The sequence below is a fragment of the Gambusia affinis genome, linkage group LG19 (assembly GCF_019740435.1).
Source record: "Gambusia affinis linkage group LG19, SWU_Gaff_1.0, whole genome shotgun sequence".
Taxonomy (NCBI): Eukaryota; Metazoa; Chordata; class Actinopteri; order Cyprinodontiformes; family Poeciliidae; genus Gambusia; species Gambusia affinis.
The window spans coordinates 21,361,826-21,388,235 of record NC_057886.1 but is presented as its reverse complement, the minus strand read 5'-3'; the positions used below and the strand labels follow the sequence as shown (position 1 = coordinate 21,388,235).

The 26,410-nt window shown below is 37.8% G+C and overlaps 1 long non-coding RNA gene across 3 annotated transcripts; it reads left to right on the top strand.

The window, feature by feature from the left end:
- Nucleotides 1-5,186: 5,186 nt before the first annotated feature.
- On the top strand, nucleotides 5,187-26,377 carry LOC122822599. Of its 3 annotated transcripts, XR_006369171.1 has the most exons (6): nucleotides 5,187-5,377; nucleotides 13,489-13,718; nucleotides 14,079-14,245; nucleotides 16,084-16,267; nucleotides 25,955-26,022; nucleotides 26,130-26,377. It is a non-coding gene; the product is annotated as an uncharacterized LOC122822599 (long non-coding RNA). The 3 variants fall into 3 exon arrangements; XR_006369170.1 differs by having other exon boundaries at nucleotides 25,955-26,377; XR_006369169.1 differs by lacking the exons at nucleotides 25,955-26,022; nucleotides 26,130-26,377 and adding an exon at nucleotides 19,579-20,014.
- Nucleotides 26,378-26,410: the final 33 nt, after the last annotated feature.

The window sequence follows — 26,410 nt, the reverse complement described above, 5'->3', positions numbered from 1 at the left end:
TAGGATTATTTTTATTACGATTTACTTTTTACTCGAGTAATTTTATTTTTAAGTATTTTTACTCTAGAGTAAAATTTCTGGATTTTTTCCCCACTGAATGAAAAACAAACATGTTTTAACCAAAAGGTCACCAGACACAGACACACAGCTGCAGTTTTTGTTAAAGTTTAATAAGTTTTTTTTATTAAAAGAAACAACGTTTTGCCTGATTTTATTTTTTTGTTACTTAAATGAATTTTTGTCATTTTTGTCCTTAAAATACCAAAATTTTCACTTAACTTAATATTTTGGTGATGATGTAAATTTTAACTATTAAATGATTGATAATTTGATCAATTCCGCAGAACTTGAGTACTTTTTACCAAATACTTTTACACTCTTCAGTAGTTTCCTGGATGGCTTTTGTTTTTACTGCAGTAGATCTACTCTAAGTTGAGTGTTATATTTGGTTTCTCTGCCCTCCGCTGCGCACGTCGTGCAGTAAACCGCCTGAAACTGGGCCGTTCCCGGCTGCTGAGGCGTGTTTACGTGTGCGCGGATGTTGACATAACGTTTTTGTCAGTTAACCCGAGACGCAGTGTGGCGCGTTTCTCCGCTGATTGACACATGAAAGCGGCGCTGGGGATCCACCGCATGGGAAAAAAAACAACACATCCTTCAGGAAGACGGTGCGTAACCTCAATATTCTGCTTCAGCTCTCCTCACCGTAAAAACCGACGCTCAGTTGCTAAGCAATCACATTAATTGTGTCTGCTGGCATCAACCTGAAGCCTTTCGAAACTTTACTAAGAGGAGAACGGTTTGGGTGAAGCTGCTGCTGTTTACCCGGAAATAAATAAATAATAATAATAATGGAGTGTTTTGTTTTCCCCACATTCCCTGTGACAAACCTTAAGGCTCGTCAAGTCAGTGATGTGCGACTGCATAATTAATAAGTTAGCATGGCAGCGCCACTGTATCTGCTGCTGCTTTTCCAATATTAGAACAGGCCTGGCTGAGACGAAGACGAGACAAAGAGAAGTGACAAGCTTCAGCAGCAGGCGGGGGAGGGGGGAGAGGGTGACTGCTGTTGTGTACGTGTGAGCGAAGTGAGACAGAAACAGACCTCCTGAAACAGTGGGATGGAGGGAACTGTAATTATGCAAGTAATTATACATGAAATCACAGACTTGGAGTGAAAGAGAGCCGCGCCGCGAGTCCCATTGGGGTAATTACAGTATAGCAGCTGAAACTGAAACAGACACACACAGGACAGTGACCTTTGACCTGCGTGCCAAAACTTCACAGAGTTTAATGTACAGCACAGAAACAGAAAGGCTTGGATTGTTCCAATCGGGAATCTCCGTCGGAGAATCAGGACAAAAATACCAGAATAAAAACAAAAAAATACCAGAATAAAGTCAAATAGGAATAAAGAGTTATACGACAATAAATGCATAATTTTACCAGAATAAAGTCGAAATAATACAAAAGAAATGTTGCACGAGATTTACAATGTTACAAGAATAAATTTTAAATATTACAAGAATGAAGTTATATTGTGAGAATAAAGTCGTGAATTACAAACACGTTGCATGAGAATAAAATTGAAATAACACAAAAAAGTTGTACAAGTATTACAATGTCATAATTTGTCGTTTATAATTTGAAATGATAAAGTTTCAAATTATAAAAAGTTGTACGAGAATAAAGCCAATTTTGTGAATAAAGTTTTAATATTCCGAAAAAATCATTTGAGAATAAAGTCAAAATAATTCTAGACTAAAGCCACAATAATACAAGAAAAAAGTTGTACGAAAATAGTAATATTACGAGAATTAAATCGTACAAGAGTAAAGTGTCATTTACATTCTGACTTTATTCCCGTAATGTTTTGTAAGCGGACCAGAGACTGCTTTTATTGGTCTGCATCAAAGTTCAGTTGCGGAATTCCACTGGGGTTGCTGGGCAACGGGCAGAATTCCACTGGGGTTGCTGGGCAACGGGCAGAATTCCACTGGGGTTGCTGGGCAACGGGCAGAATTCCACTGGGGTTGCTGGGCAACGGGCAAAATTACATTGGGGTTGCTAGGCAACGGTTGATTTGCTGATTTCTGACGTTATATTCTTGAGGTTTTTGAAACAACTCTTTTCCCAGACTCGTTAAAAAACATGAAGTTATTTCCTAATGACAAAATGACTGGTTGGGTTTTCTAACTGTTTTCAGAAGCAGCAGAAACCCAGATGAAAGTACAAAAATGTGCAAAATGTGAATTTTCTTCTTTTCTCCACAATACAATGCCATGGTCAGGAAGTAAACGTTGTCACTTTGAGACAAGTCTGGCATTTCAGAAAGTAAAGGGTGTAAACTGTTGTGTTGTTGCAGTTTCTCTAATGAAAACCGCTGTGACTTACATTCTGTGTTATCGCGCTCATTGTTTGAAGAGCCCAAACCCTCCCTGGGCTCGTGGCCCTGTAATGAGCTCAATGTATCTCAGGGTGGATGAAGGTTAAAGCTTGACTGCATCATTGCACCAACTAGGGGAAAACCCTAAAACAAAAACGCTTTAAAATTAGACGATAAGCTGCCTAGAAAAAGCTTTTTATTCTGAAAAATTCAGAGTGCCCCACATTTTCAGCTGTCCCATCTGCTGAAAGTCCACCGTTTAGGACAAATGGGTCTCTCAGATGTTTCCGGCGGAGGTGAGGAAGGCAGAAGAGACGCCCATCAAACAGAAATTCAAACGTCACAGGCTTTGGGTCAAGTGTGGGTTAACCCGACTCATCTGAGCCGCCGGGAACCGTCCAATCAGGACAACCAACGATGAAACCCAACCGGGACGGATTTCAGCCAAACGTCACGGAAACGGCGGCAAATAAGGAGAAAGACGAGGGACAGAAAGGACGAAGAAATGGACAGAAAGATAAGAGACAAGAGCAGCTAAAAGTAAAAATTAAACATGAACTTTTAATGATCTGAAGTTAAATAAGAATTATCCATCCAACAATCAGTCATCCATCCATCCATCCATCCATCCATCCATTCATCCATCCATCCATCCAACAATCAGTCATTCATCCATCCATCCATCCATCCATCCATCCATCCAACAATCAGTCATCCATTTTATACCATTAAAACATAAAGTTGTAGAAATATTTTCCCAAACTGTCTAAAATCGTTTAGGTCTAAATTTCAGAATATCTGACATGAAGAAATGGTTTAAATAAATTAATATTTAGCAGCTTTTAGCATCAACACTAAGATCGTTTTAAGAAACCATGTTATCAGTTTATGAAAAGCAAAGCTTGGGTTAGTTTATTTCCAGAAATAACCAGAAACATTTAGTCAGATAATGAGAATAAAACTGCAGGAAAGCAGTTTCCTGTCTCTACTTTGGCTGTAATGGTAGAACAATGGGGAGATAAAATGTAGTTTGTGTGGAAATCAGGTTTTTGGATGCTGTCCTTTCGTAATTTGGAGCTGCTTTATTTTAGTGCCACCATCCATTTCCCAGAATCACGGACCGGGTCAGCGGAGAATCAGGCGTCCTTTTCCCTTCATCACAGCTCGTCCCGTTCCCCAGGTACCGCCGGGTCAGAGGGCCGTGTATTTTTATCCCCACGCTTTCTGCCTTGTTGAAAGTTCCCAGAGTGGCAGCAGATTCCCAGCTGGATTTACTCCAGTAAAGCTAATTTTACAGGACATTCCCAAAGGGTGCAACTCTAATGAGGGTTTCCTATTGAAACAGATGGAGCCAAACCTGCTGTAATAACAAAAATTAGAGCTTTTAGTTCATTTATTTAGAGTCTAAATAAAAGGTTTGAAACATTTACAAGAAAACATGGCAGCAAACATCTGAGTTTAAAATGCACCAACAGGAATCCTACATAGTTTTTAACCATAGGAACCAAATAATGTTACATAAGTTTTTCGCTCAATTATTATTCCAGGAAAATGTTCAGTCTTTGAAATCTTTGTGGAAAAATCGACAAGAAGGATAATTTTGGTGATCCAAATATCCCAGAAAAACAGAAATTTAAAATGTGAATATAAAATCTGGTGTTTATTTTCATGTAGATGTTCACTGGTGGCTCCAGTTTGAAATAATGTTGCTTCACAACAAAAAATACATCGATTTTTTTGCTTCACATGATCGACAATCGGATGTTTCTACTGGCGGAAAAGACGAAGAAGATGACAGGAAGTGGTTGGAGAATGATGGAGAGGTGTGTTTTTTAATGACCTAACGCAGGAACAAATTTATTTACACGACATTTCAGTTGCATTTCTTACTTAATGGAAATACAACAGTTGCAAAATTTTGTTTTTTCTACATTAACATTATATATTCGACCAAAATATGCCTATTGATGTATATTTTACACATGCCAAGAATAAGGGTTGTTTGTCAGAGTTTTGACCATTTATGGTAAATTTTATACTTAAAACCTAAGTTCATATACATTGATTCTTCTCCCAGAAATCTGAAAAGGATGAAGAATACCCTGAGATACAGATTTTCTATTATTTAAAAATGCAGTTTTGGAACGTTTGTGCTCCGAACTCTAGTTTTAAGCACCAGACTGAACAAAAAAAAAAAACTACCAGAAAAAGGAAAATATTTAAAGGAAGCTGCTTTAGAAAACCACTTGGTAACTCATCTTTACTGCCTTCCTGCTGGTTCCAGTTCAACAGGCTGCTGTCAAAACCATTTCCATGACTTATACATTTTGTTCCAATTTAAAAATCAAATGGAGACAATTTAAAGCAGCAAGATTGGGAATAAAAACAACTTGGGCAGCTGTGATATAGCAGTGACAGTTTTAGGTTTTTATTTATAAATATAAGCAACAGAAGGTTGACATAAGTAATGTGTGGGTGTGCACAGGCATGCAAATGTGTGGAGGTGTTAAATGTGTTGACACACACAAATGAATCACATATTGTGTATGTAAATCCATCTGCACAGTGTGAAGGAGATAACATTCAGAAAAATCCTAAAAACATACGAGAAACATGGACTACACAGGTTATTTATAGGGAGGAATCCTGTTAATAATCACAGGATAAGAAAAAAAGTTGCTAACATGACCAGATGTGAAGTTAGGTATTGTTAAACAAAACAAAAGAAAATTATCAAAAAAAATTATTTTATCAAAACATGCTTAAAAAGTGTGATAACATTTTTTAGCTGGGACTGAAACAAGTGATGACAAGAGTAAAAATCGATTTCAGAACTAAAACCGATTTATAAAATCCTTTCTTTGCACATGACGTCACGCTCTTCATAACTCCGCCCACTCCGCCATGACGGACGTCAAAACAACTAACGCTCCCTTAAAGCTAGTCTGAAAACAGACATCTGTAACCTCTGCAGCGAACACTTTTTACAAGGTAAGAAGATTAACGTTCATATACTTTATAAAGTAGGTAAGATTTTAAAGATATTTAATATCGCATTATGGAGACGGTAGGCGTCTAACCGTTGGTAACCATGGAGACAGTTCTGCACCGTCATGTAGCCTAGCATATACGGAAAAAACTGGTTAGCATCTCGTCTTTTGTACTTTTTTAAACCCGCTCCGGTTTAAGGGGAAACGCTGTTTATGACATAGTGACATAAATCATGTGGTGTGAATTCAGGCAAAATCGGTAATTTGATCAACACAGAGGAGGGAGGAAGTACGGGTCGGTTTTTAAACTAGCTATTTCCAATTTATTTAAATACCGCCGTCTGTGAGCCCCAACCAGGTGAGTTACGTTCACAGATAAATTAGCTCGACTCGAAAAAGTAGAAGCCACAAATAAACGGGCAAAAACAATTTTGGAAATCAATTTTAGTCGCTCTGTTCAATACTTCTGTCCCTCACTTCCGACGTCCATCATGGCGCCTCGAATTATAAATAGAGTAAAAAGATTCAAAATTATGAAAAAATATTAATTTAATCAAAACACAGTTAAAAAGCCTGATAAAAACAGTTTAAAAGTCATTCTCAGAACTAAAACCGATATAATTATATGAAGCGATACTTTTGATGATTCTCAGCTTATGGATGCCATTTTCTGCTGCTGTCTTCTCATTTATCTTACATAATTTATACGTAGCATGCTGCAGCATTTAAACACTATGTGGTGGATTTATTTATTTTTTTGCTAAACTTAAGCAGCTGTGAATCATGTTGATTGTCATGTTGTAATGAAAACATCCCTTGGATCCAGTGGCAGACTCCGCTAACTAAAAAAGACTCCCATTATAACCACATATGTTTAGTTATCCCAGCATTTTAAAATAACTTCCCCATGAAAACCAAACTGATATGAGCTTCTGCCTTCAAAATACAAGAAAAACTTATTTTAGGGTTTACTATTACGACAGGCCTCGCCCCTTTATTTCATCAAGTTTCAATGGGGAAATGGTTTTATTACCTTCCAAAATGTTTGGCAAAAAAATATTGAACACAAAATATATTCCCGGTGTTTTGGCAGTGGTGTAATCAGTAGTGGTGTGAATGGGATTGAGAAAATATTTTATCTGTATGTGTTTGTGATATTTGAAGAATCAAAGCCACGGTAAAGGCCGATGTGTGACGTAGCATGTTAATGATTCTTTATGGAACATTGTAGTGAAATCTTCTATAAATTATTCCTGCATTGCGCCGTCTGAAGTGGTTCCAGAAACGGGATGAATTTCATAGGAAGGGCGCGTTGTTGTTGGATTCTTCGTTTGTTTTGTTAAATTCTCTCCCTCTCCTTTCGAATGTGTTCATTTTGTTCTCTCTGCATGCGTTTGATCATAATGTCCTCACCTCATCATCAGCTCCCTGGAATCCTGCAGACATGGAGGGCTGCTTTTTCTTTTGCAGAGCAGATTGGTCTGTTGCAATCCAACACACACACACACACACACACACACACACACACACACACACACACAGAAACGATTCCCCGGTGAGGAAGAAGAAGTTGCCAGTACTGCCGTCTAATCTCTGCACTTTGGGTTTTTTTTTTTCTCTGCAACCAAAAAACCGCCGCCGTTGAATTAGATTTGCTTACTCGTCCTCAACCATCTTCAAAGGACCTAGATAGCTGAATATACCTTTTATTCATTTCATGCCGCTGTAATTGTTTTTCTCTCCCACTGAGCAAATCCAGAGGTCTGTGGGGAACAGACTTGTGTATATGGCTGTGCTTTCATCTGCATTATGTTTAGTAATAGTGTTATTATTTTAGAGTGTGCTGCCGTTGAGCATTTATTTTCTTGCTTGCTCGCTGAATTCAGGGTTGGAGAGACTCATCTGCTGTCAAACAGTGAAGTAAAAAAAACGCCTTGAGCAGTTTTCATTCAAACAATTACACTAACAAAAAATGCAGTGTTGGATTTTTTTTCGGTCCCTTTGTCAATATAGTCATTTTTTGTTATGAGAGGAAGACATTTCATCTGAAATAATAAAACTAAACATTATGAAGTTTTTGAAATTTGTTTCTACACTGCAAAAACACAAAATCTTGCCAAGCATTTTTTGTCAAATTTCAAGGGAAAATGTCTTAGTACTTGAAATAAAACAAAACTGACTTGCAGGTAACATTTGAGCAAAAAGTTTAAGTCAATAATTCCTTAATATGGATGAAAAACTACTGGTTTCATTGGCAGATTATTTCACTTGTAAAATGGAAAAAATGTCTTATAAAAAGTGAAACTAGAACTTTTTTATCAACATTAAGGAATTATTGACATAATACATTTGCTCCCATTTCTTGCTGAAAAGTTTCTTGTAAGTTAGTTTGTCTCATTTCAAGTGTATTAAGACATTTGCACTAGAAACTAGACAAAAATACTTGGTAAGATTTTGTGTTTTTGCAGTGTTTGCACACTGCAGTCTGATGAATTATACTTTATATATTATATATGAATTATATATTATACTTTGGTTTAGTACCTGCTGTTGAATGTAGAATACTATCAGAAGATATTGGTAACAGTAGACAAAAATTATATGTAATAATAAATTTAAACTACATTATTTAGATAATTTGTATTGATTATATCTCCAAGGTTTAGAGCTGGAAAAGATAGACTGAAAAGGCCTTAAAGGAGCATAAATTTCACTGTGGAAAAAATGTAAAACCTTCCAATTTCTTTAAAAAGTTGCGAACCTCCTTGATGTGAAGCTTCCGGGTTTTTACAAGTTTCACCAACTCCAATGTAAGACTTTTTAAGACATTTTTATAAGCACTATGAATACAATTTAAGACTTATACTGTGACAGAAATGTACAAAAGAAATTCTCAAATAAATAAATCGCCTGAATTAGCAACAGAAGTGAGCCGATGGCAAAGACGGACATTGTTCAGCCACCTAGGTACACTGCAAAAATACAAAATCTTAAGTTTTGGTCAAGTTTCGATTGTAAATATTTTAGTACACTTGAAATAAGACTGAACCAATTTAGAAGTAACCTTTCAGCAAGACAGATGCTTATTTTATGCCAACAATTCCTTAGTATTGATTATTTTTAAAGTACTAGCTCCTCTGGCAGATTATTTCACTTAAAAAATAGATTTTTCCCATGTTAAGGGAAATAATCCACCAGTGGAACTAGAACTTTTTCATCAATACCAAGAAATGATTCATTTAAAACGAGCTCCTTTAGTGTTGAATCGTTAATTTTGTTGTATTTGAAGTATAGTAAGATATTTGCACTAGAAATTAGACCAGAACTACTTGGTAAGATCTTGTGTTTTTGCAGTGCAGCTAGCTAGTTAGCAAGGGTATTTTAGCAGCTACTAAGCATGTGCGTGTGACTCAAAGCTTTGCATCACAGTAAGATCCAACCAGAAAAACTAAAACTACTTAAACTATGAAACTAAATAACAACAAAATGCAAGACTTGTGATCAATGAATTTATGGCCAATTTATTGTTTTTCAATTAATTTCAGACATTTTAAGGTGTCAGTTTTAGATGAATGAATTTAAGACCTTTTAAGGATGCCTGAGTTTTTCTCAGATGAAGTTTCCAGAATCGGGCTGCAGCCTCTCAGTCGCTCTGTGACTGCAGATGTAATCCCACAGGTGTAACGTGTGAATATCTGAGAGCAGGTAAACCGGAGAGGAGGAAGGAGATGGGGGGTAAAAATAGCGCGAGGGAGAGTTGAAGCAGAGTGTGCAGCAGTTCTGAAAGCGCTTGGCTCGGTTGGAACAGTTGCCATGGTTTCGAGATGTTTCCATGGAAATGCTAGCTGCCAATAAAATGAATTTGAGGAGAATCGCTGCAGCAGGTTGGCACGAAGGTGAGAGCGAAAAGGGAAGGAGAGGAGCACGACAGGCTGGCTTGGAGTGGGTCCCTCATGGCGACCCTGAAGGTCACCGGGACGAGTTAGAGGTCAAAAACCTGAAGCAAAACCTCACAATTAGTATTATTATATCAATTTAGCATAAATGCTAACCTCATACCTTCTGATATTAGTTTGTAGCGAGTTCTGTTTTATCTGGCAGATAAACATTTCCATCAGAATCTCCTCTTTTATAAGAAAATATGTAATATAATATAATATAATTTTATTGAATCCCCAGTTTATGTGGTTTGTTTTTCTTGTCAGGAACTTTTGTATTTCTAGCTTCAGGAGAAAACAGTCTGATAAATTTGAGCCAATCAGAAAATGAGCTTTCTTTGGGACAACAAAGGCTTTCTCCGTCTTCATCTTTTATTTTGTAATAAAGACTGAAAGACAGACATGTATATAAAAAACCTAGTTTAAAAATGTATATTTAAATATACTTTTTTATTTTTAAATGTTTTTTCTCATCTTCCCTCCAACTTTCTGAGGTCCACCTAGCGCCACCTGGCGGCCGTCCAGAGAGTCACGACCCCCACTTTGAAAAACACCGACTTGGGCTAAAACGATCAATCAGATTAATCGTGATTAATTATCACCTAATTTAGCAATTGATTAATCACTAACTGGAGTTTTTAAAGACAGACATGTATATAAAAACCTAGAGCAGTAATTAAAAATGTATATTTAAATATTTTTTATTTTTAAATGACATTTTTCTCAATCTTCACTCCAACTTTCTGAGGTCCACTTAGCCACCTGGCGGCGTCAGAGAGTCAGACCCCACTTTGAAAAACACCGACTTGGGCTAAAACGATCAATCAGATTAATCGTGATTAATTATCACCTAATTTAGCAAAATTGATTAATCACTAAAATTTAGTTTTTATAAATAAATTAAAGCGTTGGATTTAATCTCTCTCTCTCTGAAGGACAGAGGTATTCCCACCTTTTCAGAGCAGTAAGAAAGAAAAGATGGGCTGTGTGAACAATGCTACACTGATCATCGATAGTGATCCATCCTTCCTTCTTTTCTTCCCATTTCCCACGATTTATTTTTTCTCTAATTCATTCATATCCACCACGTCATTTTCTCCGCTGTGGCATTAAAAAATCTCAAACCTCCACTCCTCACGTCACTTTAGTTACTATTATTATTGTTATTATTATTATTATTATTATTCACAGATTTTATTTTGCAACACACTGCAAAATAAAACAAAAACCAGAGAAGTGCCACTGGTTTCTACAGGCAGCCGTCATCATCAGTGTAAAGGAGAGGTGGCCGCTGTCGCGCCCGACTATAAATGTTAACTATAAAATCTTTTCAAGCTCAGAAATTTTCACATTTTTTTTCTAGCAAATTTCAAAGATTAGTCTAAAAATTTCTTAGATTTTTTTGGCAGAAATTTACACCTCTGTGCCAAGGACAGAGGCGCCGCTGCACACGGGGCGGCAGGCTGGTTTGTGTTGATGCTGCCGGTCAGACAGAGGAAGAAGCTTATCTTCATGGAGGACAGAGATGTGTGAACAATGCTAATGCTACTTCACTGATCATCGAGAGCTGAGTTCTACCATCCTTCCTTCTTCTCCATGTGAGCCACATGCGGTCCACGATTTATTTTTTCTCTAATTCATTCATATCCACCACGTCATTTTCTCCGCATGTGGCATTAAAAATCTCAAACCTCCACTGTTTTGAAGGTTTAGTTACTAGAGAAAAAACAAAATTATTATTATTATTATTCTCACAGATTTTATTTTGCAATGCATCTTAACATCAACATTCAGAGAAGTGCCAGTTTCCTTCCTTCTTCCCTTTCATCCATCTTGTCAAACTCTGATTTGCTTTTTTTCCCTGTATTTTCCTGTTCTGTAAATGTTAACTATAAAATCCAAGCTTGGATCTTCAAGTTTTTTTTCCATGACCTTAATCAAAGATTAGTCTAAAAAACAGATTTTTTTGGCAGAAATTTACGCCTCTGTGTTGTTTTTAAACTGCATTGCCTTTAATATGCCATCTAGAGTCTCTGGTTATTTATGATTTTAAAGAAATAATTAAAAATCTGAAACATTTAGATGTGACAAAAACATCTCATGCAGATGTCGCGCGGTCCGCTGCGTTCGGGTTGATGCTGTTGTGTTGATGCTGCCGGTCAGACAGAGGAAGAAGCTTATCTTCATGGACAGCTGAGCGTTAAATGCCGTCCCTCGCCGAATCCTCCACATCGTGATTCTTTTTGGGAGAGCTGAGTTCTACTGGTTCGGTTCTGCCGGCTCTCCATGTGAGCCACATGCGGTCCGAAGTGTTTTTGTGTTTTTATTATGATGTGATTAACATGGAGTTTACCTGAAAACATCATGGATGGAAAATTATGGAATTTGGTTTCACTGTTTTGAAGGTTTGGATAAATAGAGAAAAAACAAAAATAAATTTGATTCTCCAGACTTTACTGAATGCATCTTAACATCAACATTCCTTCCTTTTAGTTTCCTTCCTTCTTCCCTTCCATCCATCTTGTCAAACTGATTTGCTTTTTTTCCCTGTATTTTCCTGTTCTGTAGTGGTCTAGTCAAAGTCCAGGCTTGGATCCTGATGCTGTTCCATGACCTTAATCAGAACCTTTAAGCTAAACTGAAACAATTTTCCTCCTTGAAGATTAAAGACGTTTCTGTTTCTTCTAAACTGTTGCCTTTTCACATGTCTAAAAATCTCTGGTTATTTATGATTTTAAAGAAATAATTAAAAATCTGAAACATTTAGATTGGAAACTAAATGATGATTAGCTTCTCCGGTTCGGTCCAAACTAAATATTTAGCAATCAAGCAAAACTAATTGGCTCGCTGTGTGAGAGCTCCACAGTAAATATTTAGGGAAAATCCAGCGATTGACATTTTATGGCTACAAAATGCATGCAGGAAGGCATCCGGGAAATTGTTGAGTGTTTATTTACTTTCTGTCTTTATTCACTTGAATTTTGTTAGTTAATTCTTAAGTGTACAAAAAAAACAATACCTTTATTTGCAAAATTAAATGGAGGTTAGATTCTATTTACAGTTTTAGTAGTTCATATCAAATTAAATATAAGAAAATATATTTAAAATGTTTCAAATGATCGTTGGATTCTGATTTCTATTCAGCCCCATTTATTCTGATAGCCATAAATAAACATCATTATAACCAGCCGTTTCCTGAAGGCCTCAGAGATTTGATCAGAGCAAGAGAGCAGAGTAAGATTGACAGAATGATTACTAAATAAAGTTTGCAACTAAAAGTTGTTGCTGAAAGAAAATTAAACCTTCATTTATACCTCCAAACTAAATATTTAGCAATCAAGCAAAACTACTTAGCTAACAATTTAAAGATTTAGCTCCACAGTAAATATTTAGTTAGGAAGACAAAACATTTTATGCTAAATAAAATGTTTTATCTTATAGAAAATAAAGTATTTTCTATAAGATATTCCTGTATATTTTATATACAGAAATATATTCCAAAGTGAATAATTATTGTAAACTAAAAAGTTAGCTCACTAACTAAAGATTTGACTCCAAATCAAATATTTAGAGCCAAATAAAATATCTAGCTTTTGTTAGTTAATATTGTAAACTAAATATTTTGCATCACTTTTGAATATTTAGCTATAAATTAAAATATTTAGCTTGAATATGTATGTAGAGTCTACACTACATATTCAGTTAATAAGCTAAATTTATGTTCAAAGCTAAATATTTAGTTTGCAAACTAAATAGCAGAGTAAAGACTCTGCATGCATGACTGGTTGTGTTGCTATGGAGATTTTACATGCAGGTTGTGTCACATGCATGTCGTCCCGTCTTTGTTCTCCTGCTCTCTCTCTCTCACTGCTTTCTAATCAATAACTCATCTCTCGATGTCGATCCTTTTCTGTCCCCACATCAAAACAAATGTCCTTCCGCAGGACGAACACAAAGATGGCGGTGGAGGGGCAGAAACGGAGAGCTTATAAAGAAAGGAGCGAATACAGTGAAACACCTGAACGGCAGATTAAAGGGGAGGGGAAGAGACGGATGATTAACCCCCGTCTCCAAGGTTACGCTTTACAACAGCTGTGTCAGTGCAGACGGCGGCGGTCGTTCATCACCTGAGGCCAAATTAAAGGAACCTTTTTTCTGCCTCTGACCTTCACAGGCTGGACGGACGGCGGCCTTCACCTCCAGACGCAGCAGGAAGCCAGGAGGAGCAACGTGCAGCAGACATGACGCAAACATCCCCGTTCTCCACACATGTGATGCGTTTCCTGTAAAACTCAACAAGCTGCTGGAAGGAAAACCAACATTTTACTCATGTAGGGAGATGATTGACTTGTTTTCCTTCCCACTGTTGCCACATGCTTGTTCAGGAGGAGGGATTGCGGAAACGTGAGTGAAACTATGCAGACAGCTGGGTTTTCTTAGATCATAGTGGGTGACCAAAGTGTGGTCCATGGGCGTTGAAAATCAAGAACCATAAATCAAGAACGGTCAATATTTGGCCAACAAAATAGAAAACAACGTCAGCGGGTTAGGGCCACGTTTCGAAAAAATAAAAGTGTAAACATTGGGATGGAGGCGTGGCCAGCAGCAGCTTATTTGGACTGAAACTGAAAAAGACTCCTCTAAAAGCTCGTTCTGGAAGGAGCTAAAAATAGACAGAACTGAGCAAACTAAAATATTATCCAAGAATAATTTTGTGCAAAACACATATAGTGAACCTCTACCTGTCATATTGTGTCTGGACAGGTATCTACAACTCAGCTCTACGTTAAGTTGCCTCCCAGCTCAATGTTTACACTCACACAGGAAAATGGCTACGAACAGATGCACAATTATACAACTGTACAAATTTGAAAAGCAGAAGTGGAGCCTCCTGCACAACCAACAAGAATGCATCAAGTAGCTTCTGGATGGTGAGTTAACAAAAAAAAAACAAACACTTGTCTTTTCCAACGGCCATTGCACAGCAGTAAAACCAGCTGACCAAATGAGCTGGAGCTCAGCTCGGGTTGCTAGGTGACGGGCGGAATTCCACTTCCGTTGCTAGGTAACAAGTTTGGCTTTCCTGATTTGTGACGTTACGTTCCGGAGGTTTTAGAAACGGCTCATTTTCCAGATACCAGAAACATGAACTGACTGCCAAAAAAAAAAAACACGGCTTGTTTGTTTGTTTTAAGTGCTTGAGTTGTTTCTGTAAACAGTTGAGATAGAAACAGAATAACTAAAATTTCACATTTTGCATCACAAAAGTCTAAAAGTGTTTCATCAGCTGCCAATTACTTGGAAAACCCCCCCCTCATGCCTGTTTGCTCTTTTTTTCTTCCTCCGCTCCCATCCCGACTGATTGACCCAGAGAGGTAAAGCGGCGCCGCGATCGAGTCGCCTCGCTGTTCTGTCACGTTTAAATTAACCCGGATTTCATGAAGTCTCCTCTTATCTCTCATGTACTTCCCTCTCCACCCCCGGGTCACATTGAAACGAGAGGCGGCGAGGTGAAAATGAGAACTGCAAGGCGACTTTGCATAATCCACTGAGTGAGACTGCAGCCAAGGTGGCGTCGCATCAGCATTTTGAAGTTTCCTTCGTTCGCTGATGATAACTTCCTGCTTAATCTCATGCTGAAACTTATCTTAAGATACAGACAAATTACACGCATGTGGGATTTTAACCTCGTTTAACATGGTATCATGTGAAACGGGACAATTTGTTTGAAATTTCTGCTCCTTTTTGCTGTTTTCCACTCGTTCTCCCACACAAAGGCTGCAGGACTAAAACATCATTTGTAACTGGATTACAATAATCTGATTAGGGCAAAGAGAGAAAAGGCAAAACTTTCCCACTGTTTAATAATTTAATATCTCTCTTCCGGTTACCATATAAAAGCAGTTTAAAGGAAAAGCTTGGTCTGAATCAAGGGTGTCCCAAAGTGCGGCACAAGGGCCATTTGTGGGCCCTCAAATGATTTTCTATGGTCCATAACTCAAAGTCAATATTGGCTAAATTTGGTGATTTTATTTTTACATGAAGATTTTTAAAAATTGGGTAGAGTATAAAATATTAATCTTTTAATAACCAGCCTTTTTGTATTAAATCTAAACACATTTATCCTGATTTTTACTCAGAAGACTTCACTGCATCAAAGTTCGCATTTAATTACTTTCAGACAAAGAGAAACCCAACTCCTGTTCTTTAGCTGGGAATCAATTAAATTTTAAAAAAAAAAATTTCCAAATGAGTCCCAGAAAGAAGAGAACAAGCAAGACAATATCACCTTGAAATTTGTGAAACTGTTTTTTAATATTATTTTATAAATCTTTCAAATTTCTTTCAAGTTATATTTGACTATATGTACTCACACACACACACACACACACACACATTTATATATATAAATTTTTAGCAAGTAAATATAACAAAGTGACTTGATTGTGCTCTAAAATGGTATTATGATCCTGAAAAATGCATAATCCTAATAATTTAAATGATTTATTATGAAAACATAGCAATCTGTCACTAATATTATTTAATAAATTGCTAAAATGCATTGCAGAGTCAATCAAAACAGCAGATCTTTTACTGACTTTGTAAGCCTTCTGTTACAAAAAGCCAAATTAGTTGGATTGAGTTGATTCTCAGTTTAGGATTTAAATCCTAATATATGTGGATTTTTTGTGTCTTTAACTGAATGATTTAACTTTAAAAACGTGAAGGCAGAAGGCGCGTTTTCCCCCCAGTGCTTCGTCTTTTACAGACGCGCTCATGGCCAGAACAGCGACAGTGACCCGGAGTCAGAGGCGCAGAGAAGCTGACCTCTTGGCAAACCCCAGCCTGCTGGAGCTAAGTGATCGCCGCAGGCTACAAACGCAGCGCTAGACTCAGACAGACGACACGCACAGGCGGATCGGCAGAACCGAGCCGGAAACGGCAGGAAGAGAGTAAGCAACACAATCTCACCTCCAAATTTGTGAAAAACTTGTTTTTTTAATTATTATGATTTCATAAATTTCTCAGTATGGCACATGAACAGAGATTGAATGTTCTGAAAAAGATTTGGCACAGAACCTTAAAGCAGAACAAACTTGTCCCCTCATCTCCAAACACACACACACACACACACACACACACACACACACACACACACACGCACACACACACCCTGTTTACATGTTCCTCCAGTGTTAATATGCACATCTGTGGTTATAACAGGATAAAACACAGTCTTAAGAAACAATCACAGAAACAACCAGAGTCAATATTGCGGAAGAGAAACCAAAGCAAAACAAAGAAGCAGATGGAGGCCATGTTTAATTGAACAGAGGGAAGGAAATGTCAGAGGCCTCCGTTTGTTTTCAGTTTTCCTGAGAGACGATCGCAGTGGTGCTGTAGAAGGGGCAAACGGGACTAAGAGGAGCTAGCTAACGGGCTAATGGGGGCAAACACTGCCTAACAGGAGCTAGCTAACAGGCTAATGGGGGCAAATGCTGCCTAACAGGAGCTAGTTAAAGGGCTAAGGGGAGAAGGTGGGGGTAATGGGAGTTAACTGGGACAAACGGTGGCTAACAGGAGATAGCAAACAGGCTAATGAGACATAACAGTTTCTAATGGAAGGAAACGAGTAATGGGAGCTAACCAGGGCAAACAGTGGCTATCGGGAGCTAACAGGAGCTAATGGAGTCTAACGGAAGCTAGCTAGCATGGGCTAATGAGAGTCAACCGGGAAAACTAGGGTAATGGGAACTAACAGGGCAAACACTGGTGAACAAAAGCTAACACAGGAGATGACAGTGGCTAACAGGAGTAATGGAGCTAACCGGAGCAAACAGTGGCTAACGGGAGCTAACAGTGGCCCACTGAAGCTAATGGCAGCTAACCCCTTGAATGATGATGCATCTCAAGTGGTTACCCTTGAAACAAATAAATAATAGAACTAAATAATGTGAGCTAACTGTGGCTAACGGCTAAGCTTGCTGTTTGTGGGGATGAAAACTGGAACTTGACATTTAGCTGCAGGGGTGATGGAGGTGGAGGGTTGGAAAATGGGGACAGGAAGTGACATGAGGTAGATGGCTTCTGTTCTCTGCTTTCTTCTGGGTAGGGAGAGAAAAAGCAGGAAAATGTGAAATGATTTCTGGAAGAGCAGGAGTAGTGCTGCTCCTCTGAACCCCTGTGTTGGAAACAGAGAGGAATATTTTCCCTTCTGGGTCACAAATAAGCACCGCAGCTCCTCCTCCTACAGGTCATTATATTTTTATTAGGGCTAAATTAACTGGAATAATCACAATAAATCAATTACTGAAATAATCGTCAACTAATTTAGTAACTGATTAATCATTAATTGGGATATACAAACTCAAAAAGGCAATTTGCTTAAAAAACCCACAATAATTACTGCCTTAATTATTAAGTATATAGATATATATACGAGTTTCAAATCTAAAAACATTGAGTATGATTCAGCCAAAACTCCTGAAGTGGTAATAGTTTCAGCTTCATTTGGCTCAGATTCACTAAAGAATGTTATTGGATTTTAGGCAATAAAATGTTTATTTTCTTATTTAACAAGCATTTTACATACATAGAGGAGCTTAGAAACAATGAAGCATCTGGTGTTGGGGGGCCCCAGGTGAAAATCTGCTTAGAGCCCCAGAAATGCTTGGGCCGGCCCTGCACTCAGATGAAAATGTTTTCATTTATGCAGTTAAACCACTTGTGATACAAATTCATAACAACATAAAGCGATAAGATGTCCTCCAGCGTCATTTTTCATTCCTGGTGCCTCTTTCTTTCCATATTTGTGCCTCCGTTGTCCCTCGTTTTCCTCCGGGCTTGTGGAGGGGGGAAGCCAGAGGCAACAGAAGCTGTTGCATGATAAACACAACGAGGCCGTGCAGAAAAAAAAATAAAAATAAAAATCGGGGAATAAAGCGGAGAGCTGCGCCGCGCCAACCGCGCGTTGCTCGTGGCGATTCACGCTCATCCGGGGTGAGAACCTGCGTCTGCGTCACGCCGGAATGAGAACGAGCGAGAAATGAGGCCAGAACGGATAAATAAACAAATATTCATGAGAAGTCGCCTCCCTCACCGGCCGACACGACAGGAGGAGAAAAATAAAGAGAAATCCAAAGTCGATCCGTCTGGATGGCGGTTCTGATTGGGAGCTCAGCTGGGCAGGATTATCTGGGTCAAAGATGATTTCTGCTCCAGTTTCACCTTTGGAGACCAAACAGCCTCTGACCCGAGCAAGCAGAGGGTTGGCTTCCTGTCCGCTACAGGACGAACACTCGGATCAGAACCGCAGATCAAAAACAAATCCACACTCCTTTCCGGACTTTGGTAGAAAAACTTAAATTTACTCACATTTACTGAAGTAGTTTTATTTTAAAAATGTACTACACTGTAGTTTTTACTTTTACTTGAGTAACTTTATTATGAAATATCACTAACAGTGGCTGTTTCTGATATGGGAGACTTGGGGCAACCGCCCAGGGCGACATGTTGTAGAGGGCGGCATCAGTAAATATGATTTCTATGGGTCCAGTTACGTAAGATTTCATCACAAAAGTATCCATTTGTGATAAATATCAACAAACTTGACAAATATGTTTTCCTCGGCCATCTTGAATTTATTTATCTGCTAATTGTATTTTTTCTTTACAAATGCAGCGTTCTGGGAACATCTCTGCCAAGTTAGGTTCTTGTATCATATGTGGAAGTTTTAGCTGAAATATCTGATTATTTTCTGTAATACTTAGGTCTGCAGTTAGTTGATATTCCCTCCGTAAACAACTGATGGATTGATCAGATATCTGGGGGATTTTTAAAGCTTTGGATATTGTAAAACTTCAACCTGCTCCAGGTTTCTCCATTTGAAAGACTTGATCTGAATCCACCAAAAGAGCACCAAACACAGCGCAGTGCAATTATGACAGTGAGTGAAGAAAGCAGCCAGGCACATCAGGATGGATGAGGAAGTGAGTTTGTCCTCTGAGAGGAGCGCAGCTGCTGGATCAGCACATCGCTAATAGTTCAGGCTGCTTCAAAAACCTTCCAGTAAAAATCCCAAGGAGTGTTTTCCACATCCCAACAACAGCTGCAACAGCAAAGATTGTTTTCCAAACGCAAAAGCGAAAGAAAATCAGTGATGCGCTGCATGCTGGGTGAAAACCGAGCTCCAAATGTTTCAGGATCCAAGAACGACGGGCGTCGTTTGAACATGTCAAGATCTGCTGTTTTTTTTCTTCCCCAGTGGAATCACAACGTTTCAGCAACAGAAAAGCTGCAGGGTTTCTGCAAAACAGAGGCGTTCAAGATAACAGCGGTCCGACATCGCTCAGCGTTCTGGAGGAAATATGTTCCTGTAACACAAATAATTACGAGGAGATGCAGCAGAGGCCAGCTAATGCGACAACAGGTTGGGGTAATCGGAGAAAAAAGGAGCTAAACTAAGAAATGTTTAGATTTATCTAAAAAATATGATAGAAAACCTTAAAGTTTGAAAAGTTTAAAATTAACTTGAAAGTCTCAGAATGTTTAGATTAACCTCACAGAATTTCCAGAATAAAATTGGAAATTTCTGAGCTGGAAAAGTCAAAAATTAGCTTGAAAAAAACTCAAATTAATCTCAGAAATTTCTTAGAAAAAAAAGAGAAAATTTCTCAGTTTGAAAATTCAAAATAAGAAAGAAAAAAAAAATCAGGAATTTTGAGCTTAATTGAAAAAAAAGTCTAGAAATTTCTGTTTAAAAAGTTGAAGAAATTGCTTGAAAATACTCTAAAATTTTGAGATTAATCTCAAATTCTTATTATTTTGAGTTTATTCTCATAATATTACGAGCTTTTATTGTAGAGCATCTTTTTCTTAACAAAACGCCACGGGAATCTGATATTTCATTTAATTTATTCTTGTAATACTTTCTCGAATTATTTTGACTTTATTCTTATTTTATGATGTTATTGTAATATTATGAGTTTATTCTCTTATGACTTTATTATATCGATGGTATTTTTGTAATTTTATGACTTTATTCTCGTATTATTGTTTCTAGTGTATCCCTCTGTCTGCATTGCATTTAGATTAAATTTTAATTTCTTCTAAATGTGACTGGAGGCGCGGTTTCCATGGCAACCAGGAAATAAGCCGTGCGCTAAAGTGTCGGTCATTCTCAAATTAAGGACACCTTCACAGGCGTAAAGCCCAGGAAGGCAGCAGAAGTTTGCATTAACCTCGGCAGGAAGCTGCAGGAGGACGGGTAGATAAATCACTCCTTCACCGTCAGCAGCGGTTCTCAGTCTCACAGAAAAAATTTTAAATAAACAACTTTCACGTCTGAAAGCTTTATTTCACATGATGCGACTGAGCAGAATGACCAGGGCACGAAACAGAAACTGGAGTCATCAAATCAGCATCAAGGCGGCATGACGGTGATAAAACTGCAGCGTATGGCAAGCCGTTCTATCATAAAATACAAAAATGCATTTTGACTATCGCGAATGGTAATTTAAGATTTCTGCTTTCACATTCTGACTGGTGAGAATAATAACTCAAAATATCTTTAATTACATTTTAATGAATCAAAATTCCTTTGAAGAAGTTGTACATGATGTCAACGGATTCGTAATTATTACAATTCAAGATATGTGGAGTGTTATTATAAAATGTGTAGTAGGGCCACACTAAGAAAATAAAAGATTTAATTACAAGAAGTCATAGTATAATGAGAATAAAGTCATGAAATGAGAAAAAAGTCACAATATACAAACTTTATTCTCATAACTGTACTTCTTATTTTTTCTCTGTATGTCTCTAATATTCTGTCGTCTAATTTTGACTGGTCAAAATAAAATTGTTGTATATCTGAATTCAGATGCGTGAAGCCGCTTCTGTCCAAACAATTGCATGCAGAATTTTGGTTTTCTTGCCCAAAATTGTCAGAAAATACTACAATGTAGAAAAAGAGGTATGGAAGATAAAGACAGTAAACCTGGAGACTGCTTCAGAAATCTGGCAGATAATTTCAGATTTTTTCACTTCTGACAAACACGATGCACTAACCACACTTTTATTTACAAAAATCTTTTTTCTATTTTTTTGTCTTATTAAAATATGAAAAGTTCTATATAAATCTGTGCTGTTTTGACTAAATAAATCTAAATAAGCATTTAACGTATCAAAAATGTAATTTTGACTCCACAGAATGTTATTTTAATAAATTTGAAATAGAAAAGCTCCCATTAAAAATATCTAAGTATATTTTTAGAGGAAATTTGAGTAATCAAAATTACAATTCCTTGTATCTCTAATTAAGTTTTGCCTAATTATTTTCTTTCAAAACATCTGCAATTTAACTTGCACCAGTCTAATCTATTTATGTTTCTGAAATACATTCAAGACCTTTAATTGGAATTATGACTGGTCAGAATGAAAAGCGATATCTTAAATTTACCTCATGATTTAATTCCAGATATCTTGAATTAAATCTTCCATTAAACTTAATGATGTCATTTATACTATTCAGAATGTAATTAATTAGAGATATCTTTAATAGGTTGTTTTTCTAGTCTAAATATAGTTACAGTTATTTTTATTTCATAAACCAATTTCAGATATCTGGACTGGATGTGTGTTGAAGCAGATTTTATGATAAATGGCTTGCCGTAGTGATGGTGGCGACTGCTAGGTGACCCAGTGGCACAGAAAACCCTCCTGCACGTCTCAGAGTCACAGCAGCCGTCGTGTGAGAAGAGAAGCTGCAACATTTGGCATCCAACACGCTTCCTGATGGGGCTGTGAAAAATAATAGCAATAACGATGCATATAAATTACAGACGGTTTGATGCTCTTGGCCCCAGCAATGGGGAGAAAATTAGCGCCGGTGCCTCAGCACATGCATCATTGACACCATATGTATCAATAATGCATTAAGCTCTGCTATCGCTTCACTGCTATTTTTAAAGAGGAGAGGGGTGGAGGGATGGCGAAAAAGAAATTAAGTTGTGCAGGGCTTGCAGAGGGCTGGTAGAGGCGAGGTTAACATGTGTGCAGCGCGGCCCTCAGGGACCGACCCAAACACGGCGCTGGGTTTGTGGCGCTGCTGGCCAGAACGAGCCTGGAACGCGACCACATCTCAGTTTACCTCACCGACTGTAAGGCAGCAGCTTCAGATCATTTTCATACGCAAGGTTAACAACAGGGTCAACACCAGTGGTGAGCACTGCTAGCTAAACAGTTAGCTGCTAACACCCAACCAAAAACCATAAACATCAGTTCTGCTAACACCAAAAAGCTAATCATTAACATTAGTTCAGCTAATGCTAAAGCAATAATCATAAGCACGTGTTCTGCTAAAACTAAGCTGCTAATGACAAACATTAGTTCTGCTAATGCTAAAGTGCTAACTGTAAGCATTAACTCAACTAGGGCTGAAACAGTACTTATAAAATTTAGTTCCACTAATGCTAAGGCTATAATCATGAACATTAATTCTGCTCATGCTAGAGTGCTATTCATAAACATTAGCACTGCTAACACTAAATCACTAATCATGAACATTAATTCTGTTTATATTAAATCATTAATTATAATAATAATTATAAACATTCATTCTGATATTGCTAAAGCACTAATTATAAATATACTTCTGCTAATGCTACACCGCTAACCAGTCACTAAACATAATATTTAGCAGAATAACTTCAATTCAAATTATATCTGCCCTTGAAAGACTAAAACAAACTGCCGTTTTTTCTTTAAGTAGATTTATTTTCATAATTCCAATTTGCACAATTTTATGGTCAATGTAAACCCAGCTAATGTTTATTCTAAATTTTACTTCCTCTGCTGCCATCACTAAAACAACAGGCAGACTAAAATTTTAAAACAGCGCAAAAAACTGTCAACAAAACTTCTTGTGTTTGTTGACCGGTTGAAATTCTGCCAGAGAAATCAAGCTGAATGGGAGAAATCCCAGACAGTGCATCAGGGAGATGAGAATCAAGAACAATTGCATTGGAAGGCAACGGCTTAGCTAGGAAGACGTTGGCTGCTCATTGGCGCTCCACAGAAACCCGATAAACATTCCTCAAATAAGAGTACGGTAGCTCTACTTCAACATATGTTTACTCAAGTAAAAGTAAAAAGTATCTGCCCAAGAAATTACTCAAGTAAGAGTAAAGTACTGAGTAACTGATCAAATGATCAATCATTTAATGTTTAAAAATTACATCAACAGACAGACCAAAATATAAAGTTAAATAGAAATTTTGGTATTTTAAGGAACAAAATGCCAATAATTAATATAAGTAGCAAAAAATAAATAAAATAAAACGTTTATAAATCAATTTCTTTCAATAAAAACTTAGGAAACTTTAACAAAAACTGCAGGTGTGTGTGTTTGGTGAATTTTTGATTAAAACATGTTTGTTTTTCACTCAGTGGGTAGAAAATCCAGAAAGTTTACTCAAGTAAGAGTAGAAATACGTCATAAAAAATGACTCAAGTAAAAGTAAAAAGTATTTTTTTTCCCAGAAGTTCCTCAGCTGGTTGTAAGTGAGTAAATGTAACTAGTGATTATCCGACTCTGTGCAGAGTCACAGCATGAGGAGCAGCTTAAGCTGTGGAAAAATATCCTGTCCTCACTTAAAGTGTCAGTGAGAGGATCATAAAAATTAGCCCGAAGCAGAGAGTGAGAGCTGGGATCTAAAATGGAGGTCTGAGCGCCTCCTCCCTTACAGCGGAAGGCCACCTGAAACCTCAAACGCAGCATCTTTACGCCATAAACGCCTCTAAACGTTCACATTCCTCCGCCTCACACAGGTTTGTTTTCAATCCTGCAACAAACACCTAAATTCTGGCGATTCTCCGCCTCTTCCCTTCCTGCACGGCAAACGCAGCGTTTCTATTAGATTGTTTGGAGCATGTTTGCTGCTCCGTGACTCAGACACTGCAGCAATGTGACTGCGTGTCTCCAGCCTCAATAACACAGCCTCTGGTTTGTGCCACTTCAGAGGCGCCTGAGGGGGCTGCCCGCCGCTTACAGACGCCATCAGCTGCTGCAGCCGTCGGGGCACGAATCCACGGCCTAAACCGCTTTCTTAGCCTGTGATGCGCACAAATAGTGACAGAAAGCTACACACGTATCCTTACCCAGGAGCGTGGCCGCGTGGTAATTTCTGTTATTTGCACACACAGGAAGATGAATATGGAAATAACTTTAAGGGGGGGGTTGTGTCCCCAGTGCTGGGAGAAGGAAATGCTAATAGTTTGTGCAGAGAGTGAGTGTTAATCACAAGGGTAAGGTGCATAAATTTGTTTAGCAATGGAGCGGGGAACATGCAAATTAAAATGTTTTGAACTGGGGTTCTGCGGAGAGTTTAGGAGTAGACAGTATCTCACCTGCACTCAGAGTTGCAGAGTTCGGTACATTTACTTTTAAGTTTTGAATAAAATTTACTTTTAGGAGTATTTTTACTACTCTTTACTTTTACTTGAATAGTTTTATTATGAAGTATTTCTATTTTTACTTCAGTAAAGTTTCAGGATTTTCTACCCACTGAATGAAAACCAAGAAATTTTTAACCAAAAATTCACCAGATACAGAAACACATCTGCAGTTTTTGTTAAAGGTTCTTATTGAAAGAAACTTATCTGGATCTTTTTTCTTTTGCCTTATTTTGCTATTTTATAATTACATTAATTTTAGGATTTATTTTAATTTTGGTCCTTAAAATAACAACATTTCCACATAAATTTATATTTTGGATGTAATTTTTAAATTTGAAATGATTGATAAATGGATCAGTTACTCAGTACTTGAGTAAACTTTCTACCAAATACTTCTTTTACTTGAGTAAAAATATGATGAGGTAGTGCTCCTCTTGAGTACTATTTTTGGTTCTCTTCCCACCTCTGGTTATTAAACATACGAAGAAGTTTGGATATTTATTCTCTACCCAGAATGCATCGCTGTAGTTCTTCAGTAAATGATTTAAACATCTATTAATGTTTTGCTACATTTGTCAACTCTCAACAACTATTAAACTGAAACCATGACTTCCAAAGAATCACTTCCTGAAGTGCAACCACACAGGTAGCTATGAGCTAAAAAAATTTGATCCTGCGGTGGGCGTCATCACTACATATCAAAACGTGACACTGACACAAGATGGGTATCACCACAGCTGAGTTTGTCATTTTAGCATTGGCTTCCGCTAAAAACCATGGTTTTATAAAGCTTAAGCTAGTGGAAATAATGTTTAGCAGCGCTTTAGCATTAGCTTGTTCTAAATACTAAGATGGTATAGTGCTTATTAAGCCAATGCTTATGATTAATGTCATAGCATTAGCTACTGCTACCTACTACTGCTATTGGTATTGTGCTATAGCATTAGCAGAACTAATATTTATGATTAGTGCTTTAGCATTAGCTTCTGCTAAGTACCATGTTGGTACAGCTCTTTAGCAGAACTAATATTTATGACTTGTGCTTTAGGGTTAGCGCAGCTAGCTTTGTGCCATTGTAACTTTAAGCATTTATGAAAATAAATGTGATGCTCAAATGACAAGAAGTAAAGATTTAGCAGATGATATTTGTAAGATTTCTTTGTCTAAACTGAACTGGTCTTCAGATTTCAGTTCATACCATTCGGTTTTTCCACCTGGGTGTGACTTTAAGGCAGCTAATGCAGTATTACAGGTAAATATACGAGAGTTAGCAGCATGTAAAATATATTGTTGTGAAATGGTGATCATTGTGTATTTAAAAAACATGAAGTTCTGAACTGTCTGCTCTCATCTGCTTAGCATTCAAAACCCAAATCAAGACGCTGTGATAAGGGGCTGTCGCAGCAGCAACAGTTGCCAGGGAAACCTGATGGCAGGATGCTGAGGGTTGGGGCGGAGGATGAGGAGGACGAGAGGGAGGAAGAGGAAGAGCGGAGGGTGTTTAGCATGAGGACGTGGCTCTAATGCTTCGGTTGATTTGCTGCCACTGAAGAAACCCGGGCCGGTTCCCCGAGACGCGGCGCCTTTCAGAGGAGCGCGACAAACAAGTGGGTACACGGGGGGGGCAGACGCCGGTCGGC